General features: G+C 33.9%; 1 protein-coding gene across 2 annotated transcripts in view; it reads right to left on the reverse strand.

Moving 5' to 3' along the window:
• LOC107726024 (serine/threonine-protein kinase STK11-like) overlaps positions 1-3641 on the reverse strand; it is a 4724-nt gene extending 1083 nt beyond the window's left edge. The window contains exons 1-2 of one of the 2 annotated variants that reach the window (XR_001638206.1): positions 3555-3641; positions 992-1077 (exon numbers count right to left, since the gene is read on the reverse strand). The gene's annotated coding sequence lies outside the window, so the exon portion shown is untranslated. Of the gene's footprint in view, positions 1-991; positions 1078-3554 lie in introns of those variants that run through there. The other variant, XM_016535490.1, reaches the window with a different exon arrangement.
• Positions 3642-9719: the final 6078 nt, after the last annotated feature.

Consider the following 9719-nt stretch of genomic DNA (forward strand, 5'->3'; position numbering starts at 1 on the left):
CACACACACACACACACACACTCTCTCACACACACACACACACACACACACAGTTTGATTGCATAAGCAGCACATAATAAAGCTGCTCATTTCCTCTGAAAATGAAAACGCTGATTTGCTGGAGAGACAGACGGGACTTTATCTCCCATGGCAACCGACATGTGACGAAATATCAGACACACTTTACCTGCACTGATGGTCTGACCGGCGTTTGCATCAACACGGAAATACATATACATAAATGCATGCTAGTTTATCAAAATATTCTAAATGCAGAGATGGAAAACACTTGTGTAGCACATGCAGAAAAGCAAGCACACATCAGTTTCTGAAGTCATCAGTCATTCTGTCTGCTTGTGTGAAACCGTTTCTGATGTGCAGCAGATTGTGTTACACATGATGCTGGTCAGTGAGTGCACTTCATAGGCCGCACATGTTGGCCTTTGACCTCCTGGAATCTGGCAGACGTTTGTCAGTGTGTGTGTGTGTGTGTGTGTGTGTGTGTGTTCGGGGAAAACACGTCTAAAGATATTTGAAATACTGAGTATATCTGAAACGATGAAGACTTTAGCTGGAGAAGATGAAGTGTTCTCTCATGGGAGAAACACGTTATTATTTAAAGCAGCTGCAATTATTTCTGTCCTAACTTATAAAGTCTGGTGGAAAATCTGGAATCTGAGGGTGCAAAAAAATCTAAATATTGAGAAAATCATCTTTAAAGTTGTTCAAATGAAGTTCTTAGTAATGCATATTACTAATCAAAAATTAAGTTTTGATATATTTACGGTAAGAAACTTACAAAATATCTTCATGGAACATGATCTTTACTTAATATCCTAATGATTTTTAGCATAAAAGAAAAATGTATAATTTTGACCCATACAATGTATTGTTGGCTATTGCTACAAATATACCCCAGCGACTTAACACTGCTTTTGTGCTCCAGGAACACATATCTCATATAAAACGCTGCAAGATCTGTTCTCTTTATCATGTGAAGTCTCACTGTGTTTGAATCAGACGGTGATTTTTAGAGGATGTAAGTGTCCCACCAGAGGAACAACAGCTATTATATCACTGTAACAGATATATATCACAGTGACATATTTCAGATTGGATATATAATACACTCATGCATGTAGCACACACACTCAAACGAAGAGATACTATGTAGCAAATCTCACCTGCTTGATCGCTTATATCGTCACAAATGTAACACTATTATCGTTCAGCACTAATCTGATCAATGCAGTTATAAGGCATGGAGATAATTAGATATTATAAATATTAACATCTGTGTTAAAATGTTGTTGTTTTTTTATTTGGAGTAACCACTTTTTTTTTTAAGTGCAAAAACATAAAACTGACATTATAACAAACATGGATGAAACAAAGATTCACATAAAATAATAATAATTGCACAGAAAGATTAAAAGTAAACAAATAGAGAGAAAGAACATAATAAAAAAAAATAAAAAAAATTACAAACCAGAAAGAAAACACACACAACTCTCACCCAAAAACTGTCCAAGAGTAAAAGCAGAAAATGAAAACATAAAAAATATCACCAGTTTGAAGAGAAGACATAAATAACAAATTTTGTCCATTAAGATATACCTAATTCTTTTTCATTCTAATATACTAGTAAAATTGGGATATATTTTTTTCTTCCAAATCAAAAGAAAGATTTTGTTTTTTGTTTGTTTTTGGCAGAAATGAGTTAATATGAAACCAACTGTTGTGCTGTCAGCCGCAAAAAAAATACCTTCAGAAACTCCAAATGTAATTATTATAGTATCTGGTTCAAAATGTATGTCAAACATATCTGGAAAAATGAATAAATAAACAATAAATAAATACATAAATAAAATATATAAGTAAATAAATAAACGCAATAAATAAATAAATATCATCAATCAATAAATAAATGCAATAAATAAATAAACAATAAAAATAAATAAATACAATAAAAAATAAACACAATAAATAAGTAAATAAATAAACAATAAATACAATAAAAATAAATAAATACAATAAGTAAATAAATAAAACATAATAAATAAATAAATACAATAAAAAATAAACACAATAAATAAGTAAATAAATAAACAATAAATACAATAAAAATAAATAAATACAATAAGTAAATAAATAAAACATAATAAATAAATAAATACAATAAAAAATAAACACAATAAATAAGTAAATAAATAAACAATAAATACAATAAAAATAAATAAATACAATAAGTAAATAAATAAAACATAATAAATAAATATAATCAATCAATCAACAAACACAATAAATAAGTTCATTCATTAATTCCAGAAATGTTGTACTTTTGGACACATAACATCTAAAAACTGACATTTGTCAACATCATGATTTCTGTAAAGCTGCTCTGAAAAGTGCTTCATAACTAAAACCGACTTGACAGGTGTGGAGAAGGACATTAACCGTCCACTAACTAACTAACCAGCTAACTAACCCCTTGATCTCAGCACTACACTCGCTGATCCAGCAGTTTGTGTTACAGTAAATGAGTCCGAGTGACGTGTTCAAATCATCACTAATGATCCACACGGAGGGAATATAAGCTGCGGCAGCTAATACAGCCCTGAAAACCACATTCTCTGACACACCTATGAATTAGCATTAGTTACCATAGTATTGGTTGAAGTATGATGTAAACAGAGCGCGGTAATCACAAAGTACCACAGTTTTACCGTCTGATAGCACAGTAATGTTGTGATTGGGTGCTAATATTAAACCAGAGAGACACAAACACAGACCGCAATGAGTCCAGCAGACGAGCTCAAACGCCGATGTTTGCTGATGTGACGCGGGTGATCGATCAAATTAAGCCTGGAGCTCATCGGTGTGTGTGTGTGAGTGAGTGTGTGTGTGTGTGTGTATAGCCCTATTCGCACGGGATTAGTATTATCTGGGGACCTTGTGTGATTTTGAAATTAACCCCCCACCTCTGAATTTCGTGTGGTGCATTCGCACGGGATAAGCAAAGCCTGTGATTTTACTCGAATTTACTGACTTATCTCCCGGATACCCGGATGTCAAGGCTTTGAGAGTCCCGTTCTATGGTCCAGATGGATTAAAAAAAAGAAAAGAAATTAATATAGTTTCGTGCCCTGTGACATTTACATTTCACCAGGTTAAAATAGTATCTCAAGGAAACAAAAATCTCGAAAAATGATATGCGACCCGCCAAATGCTGGCCGAATCACAGAGATGCCGATTCGCACGGGACTAATATTATCACAGGACCTCGGTGTTCGGCGAAATATGGTAGGTCTTTTGCGGGGGAATTTTTACTTTACAAATTACAGACATGGCCGATTCGCACGGGATTAAGATCACAGACAACCTCCGCAATTATTACAAATGACTGGAGGTCACCAGGTAATACTAATCCTGTGCGAATAGGGCTTAAGAGGGAGTTTGTGCGCTGAACGCGCTGTTTGTGTCGACGCTGACGAGCGTGTTCGGTTAGCGGCGGCTAACGCTCATCTCTGACAGAAAATAAGCAACAAACTCACCGACCTGAGGCTGCGATCACCGGCACGGCTCGACGAGACACGAACACTCGCGTTTCTGCTCCTCTTCTGCTCCTCAGTCGCTTATTTTCTCACATCTGTTCCTCACAGCCGCTACTGCTTCAAGGCTGCCGCCATCTTGTTTACCTCCCTCCCCTCGCTCCACCGCGCATGCGCAGAGCCGAGAAAACGCCACAGTATTTACATCTCATATCGAAATTATGTGTGTAGCACAATTAATATTACCGAAATCTATTAGACACATTTCCACGGAAACATTGACTGCGTTTGCATGCAATTATAATAAATCCGAGCCAATATTGCGATTAAATTTACCACATAAACACAACGCTTCGATTAAACTGATCCTATTAAGCTCATAATCGTAGCAACTATAAACGTATGCCGATTGTAATCGCATTTTTTAATCGTATTTTTTTCCCCTGACAAATAAATATTTTAAAACATGCTAAACATACAGTATGTCGTAAACAGTGCAGCTCGATGAAATATAGGTTTTTGAAATCGAAAATATATTGAGTTTCAACCTTCATATACGAAAATATATTTCAAAATGTGTTTTAGGGGCAAGAAAATACATTTGGAATCTTACAGTTGGGCCTATATATTAATTAAAATCTAAGATATTAAAAAAAGTAAAAAATAAATAAAAAAGTAGCCTACGAAAAATACCCACAAACAATATTGGTAGAAAATATATTTACGTAAATATAATTTGAAACACATTTTAGCAATTTTTTTTTGGGGCCATTTTTTTGTGTGTATATTTTGAAATCTATTTAAAATGAAAATATATTATTATTATTATAAACATTAATAATATGAAAACATATTATTATTAATAATATAAATAATAATAATATATATATATATATATATTTATTTATTATTTTTTTTTGCCATATGAGTAATGACACTGTTGTCCTCTACTGCTTTACAGTTTATTTAAAATGAATTATGCAACATTATTTTAAATGTTGTTAATGTGAAGCTGCTTTGGAACAATCTGACAAATTTCCCAAAAATGGGACAATAAACGATATTCAGTTCCAAGATGTTCATCCGTATTTCCAGACAGACTGGAGAGATGAATGCTCTGGAGGCCTGTGTTGGCTCGGCCGCTGATGTGGGTTATATTTAAACTAGTGTTAACCCTGTGGAATGTCCAGCTCAAGCTCTGATTACAAACTCACACTCGCTTCCCTCATTACAGTCCGTCTTAACGAGCACAAACACAAATCAAACGGCAGAGTCTTCACGAGCGCAGACGGGTTATGCTTGAATTTCTTTGTGATTCTCTTTAATGATGCAGCAATCAGTGCTGAATAATGTGTGTTCGAGAGGAAGAAGGACCCTCAACTAATGAAACTCTGGATTTAAACTCACTAAGTGCTGGAGAATTTGGACCAAATGCAGAATCAGGAGACCAACAAGACGAGACAAAATGTCACGCAAAGCTCAGGAGACTTGAGAAACATCACAGAAGAACTGAAGTACTGAAACTTCCTCATTAAGTAATGAAAAACAATGAAACAATTGTGGGCACTAACTAACGAGAGCAGGAACTAATGGACATAAAAAGAAAACAATTGCTTGCATTTCTCATTTGTAAGTCGCTTTGAATAGAAGTTTCTGCTTAATGAATAAGGAGCCCAAACAGCTTCAGCATGTCTCCCTCTGGTGGTGCTGCACTATAGTTCAGACACAAATGAAGCTGTATTAATATTATAATAACTCACACAGAGCTCTCTGCATCTCCAAGCCAAATGAGCTGGTGAAATAATTATTGACTGAATGCACAAACTACTCTATGAGAATCATTAACTTAACTGTGCTTACAGATACAAATCTTAAAGTTTGCATATGTATTTTATGTTTTGTATCATATTTGGCTTTTATGGCTCATATGAAGCTCAATTTTATTCAGAGACTCAAACTCAGCTAAAATATGAATTTGCTGCAGATGCTGATATTTATAAAATTCTGATGCTTGTGATGTAAATCAGTGAGATCTTTATAACAGTAGAGCAGATACTGACATAAAATGATCTAAATATCAGTCGTGGCTCTATATCTCCAGTAATAATAAGATGAGATTGAAATGCTCCAAACATATAATGCAGTGATTGAGAGCTGAAGAAATAAAGGCTCCTCAGAAGATGTGAGATGTTCTGGAGGCTTGTGAAGATCATTCCTCCGCTGAGGAACAGTGAAAGTGAAGCTCGCTTGATAAGGAGACAAACTCTCCAAAACAAACTGAAAAATAACTATAAATATATTTTATATCAGACAAATAGGATCTAAACCATCCCAATGCAGTACCAACACATTGTTCTAAGTGTGTAATCAAGATCTTACGGTCAACAGTATCAAATGCAGCCGTGAGGTGTGAGCCGTGCATGTGTTCTTGGATCTCCAGCGTGACAGATGTTGGTTGTGTCCCTCATCAAACGCACAGTTCATCTCAAAAGCTCATTAACAGAAGCCTCATAATGATCAGAATCTGTATGTGTCTTTGCTGGTCCACAGAGAGAAGTAAGAATCATTAGAAGCTCTTTTGGATCGGTTTATGTGTACTTTCATGAGCAGACACTCAAACAGCCTTCTAAGACCAATATCTGTCAATGATATTTCAGTGACATTTATCAATCAGCAATAACATCTGACAGCAGTTGTATAATGATTAGTGTTTCTGAAGCTCAAATCAATCTGCTGCAGTTTAAATGTTCTCGGCTGAACAAACTCTCATTAAACACTCTTTTATAAAAAAAAAACTAAAATACGCGCTAAGAATTTTCCCATTTTGTTATGAAAACATTATATCTTAATGTTCTCCAAACATTCAAAACATGTTTTTTTATTTTTATTATTGTTTTTAAAACATTATGTGCACGTTAATAAGGGAACATTCCATTTGATCATTTTTCAAACATTATGAGAATGTTACTTTTGAATGTTCTATGAAACAAGTAACATTTAAAAAACGCTAGATGAATGTTCAACTAAAATGTTTCAGATTTAAACGTTATGTTAATGTATAAATAAGGTTTTTTTGCTAATGTTTTGAGAACATTATTTAAGACCAGAGAACGTTTGCTCGTAACTTTGAGAGAACATTCTGAGAACATTCCTGTGATCTGCGATGGATGGATTGTGATTGTAATGATTCCTGTTTTCATCTCTAAAGGAGTGCGGTTTCTCTTCACATCTATACGATTCAAATTCAGCGCTGAGAAACATTTCAGGAGCAGGACTGAGAAACTCTCCAGAACTCTACACTCTAAAAAATGCTGGGTTAAATACAACCCAGTGCTGGGTAAAATAGGGACAAACCCAGCAAGTGGGCTGTTTTGACCCAGCGGTTGGGGTAAATGTTTAACCCAACCTTCTGGGTAGTAACCCAACCGCTGGGTCAAAACAGCCCAATTGCTGGGTTTGTCCCTATTTTACCCAGCACTGGGTTGTATTTAACCCAGCATTTTTTAGAGTGTAGGTTTACTCACCCTCATGATGTTACTAGTGTGTTACAGTGATCACTGTCTGACAATAAAGCGTCATCACAGCAGTTCACTTGACTCATGCTCTTCTGAGTCACACAAAAGTCATTTTGAGTGAATCTTCTTCAGTTAAATGTGTGTCTGTTCCTCACGCAGAACTCTCATGTGGCTTCAGAAGATGTAGAACTACTGTTATGATGCAATTATTTGATGCATTTATCCACATTCAATTTCATTGTGTAAAAACGTTCCTCTAAATTTTCATTCAGAATCTTGTCCACATGATGGTGAGTAAATGATGACAATCTCATCAACCCTTTAAACTGTATGATTGAACCCTTTTATTATTCCCAGTTTCAAACTGCTGTAACTTCAATTTAAAAATCATGTCTTTGAATCATCTGATGAAAATCTTTGACTGAAGCCTTGTGTCATTTAATAAAGTTTTGGGTAACACTTTACAATACGGTTCCATTTATTAACTAAAATAATTCTAAAGGATTTATTAATCTTACTTAATGTGATTTTTAGCATTTACTAATACATTATTAAAATCAAATGTTGCATCTGTTAATATTATTTAATGGAGTTGAGCTAATATGAACACACTGCAAAAACGTCTTGTTTTTCACTACAAATATCTAAACATCCTTAAATCAAGAAGATACATTTTTAAAACAAAAAATAAATAAATAAATGAATTAAAATTATTTTGGCAGTGGGGTCAGAAAAATAAACTTAATTCAAAAGGAAAACAAGATTCTTTTTCTGACCCCACTGGGAAATATTTGTTCTTGTTTTGAGAATAATTTTGCTTAATTTTAATAAATTTTTCAGAAATTAATACTTAATATCTTAAGTCATTTTGCATGTAAATGTATATTTCTTTAAAAATGTTTAGATATTTGTACTGGAAAGCAAAACTATATATATATATATATATATATATATGCAGTGCATCGAAAACAGTTGTATTCTTAACTAACATTAATAAATACTGTAACAAATGTATTGTTCATTGTTAGTCAATGCATTAACTAATGTTAACTAATGGGACCTTAATGTAATTTTTGATATAAATGCAATTGTTATGGGTTCATGGTAACCCTTTATATATAATGCATTAATTATGCCTTATAATGCATTGTATGATCTCATGAATAATGGTAATCACAGTTATAATGCATTATAATAATTATATATTCATTGTTACACCTTTAGGAAGTATAATGCATTAAAACACCGCAAAAAATCCTTCAAATATTATAATGCATTTTAACTTTGGTTACAGTTACTTATGAAAAGATATAGCGCATTACACGTAAAGTATTGCTGAATTCACTTTATAAACCTGTGTGAGATTTTCTACATGGACATTTAGCAAGATTTCGCAATTTGTACTGGAAAGCAAAACTATATATATATATATATATATATATATGCAGTGCATCGAACAGTTGTATTCTTAACTAACATTAATAAATACTGTAACAAATGTATTGTTCATTGTTAGTCAATGCATTAACTAATGTTAACTAATGGGACCTTAATGTAATTTTTGATATAAATGCAATTGTTATGGGTTCATGGTAACCCTTTATATATAATGCATTAATTATGCCTTATAATGCATTGTATGATCTCATGAATAATGGTAATCACAGTTATAATGCATTATAATAATTATATATTCATTGTTACACCTTTAGGAAGTATAATGCATTAAAACACCGCAAAAAATCCTTCAAATATTATAATGCATTTTAACTTTGGTTACAGTTACTTATGAAAAGATATAGCGCATTACACGTAAAGTATTGCTGAATTCACTTTATAAACCTGTGTGAGATTTTCTACATGGACATTTAGCAAGATTTCGCACGGACAGTTAAACAAGTTCATGATCTCAAAAAACTAGAAAGAAATAGATATATTAGAGTAAATGCATAAACAAAGAAATAGATATATTAGAGTTATGAGCAGGCAGACGCTTGTTGATCCATTCAGTATATTTGATCATGTACAATATGAACTCAAGAACCAGTACAAGATGATTGTCCTGAATAAATATCACAGCACACCTCCAATATTTACAGCATAAACAAACAATATTAAAAACACAATAAAACCAAAGGAACAGATGCGTAAAGAGCGAGCGATGAGAAGCTTTGGATCGCGATGATGATGATCACGGCTGTGACGTCATTCATCCATATCTTATATTTAATATGTTATACAATTTACACCAAAAATACACTCGCGTCTCATTTATACAGCAGGAGCATTTCAGCCAATCACAGCAGACTCGCCTCATTAATATGCAAATTAGGCTCATTATAGTATTCATGAGGATGTCAGTGATCTGCTGCGTCGAGCAAATCTGTAAAAACCAGCAAATCGGCACTAATCTTGTGAATTCCTTCAGTGGATGGCAGACATCATCCAGACATTTCGCCGACTGAAACGAACGCAAAACACTTTCTAACGACGAAGCGTCAGGGAAAACCAACGGCAGCAGGATCAGAGGCAGGAGTCGAATCTGCTCTTCACAGTCTTGATGCATCCAGACGGATGAGGGTTCATTTTGAAGATATACAAGCCGACTGTACACACACTCACACACACACACACACACACACACACACTCACA

The sequence above is a fragment of the Sinocyclocheilus rhinocerous genome, unplaced genomic scaffold (assembly GCF_001515625.1).
Source record: "Sinocyclocheilus rhinocerous isolate Xijiao unplaced genomic scaffold, SAMN03320098_v1.1 scaffold1484, whole genome shotgun sequence".
Classification (NCBI taxonomy): Eukaryota; Metazoa; Chordata; class Actinopteri; order Cypriniformes; family Cyprinidae; genus Sinocyclocheilus; species Sinocyclocheilus rhinocerous.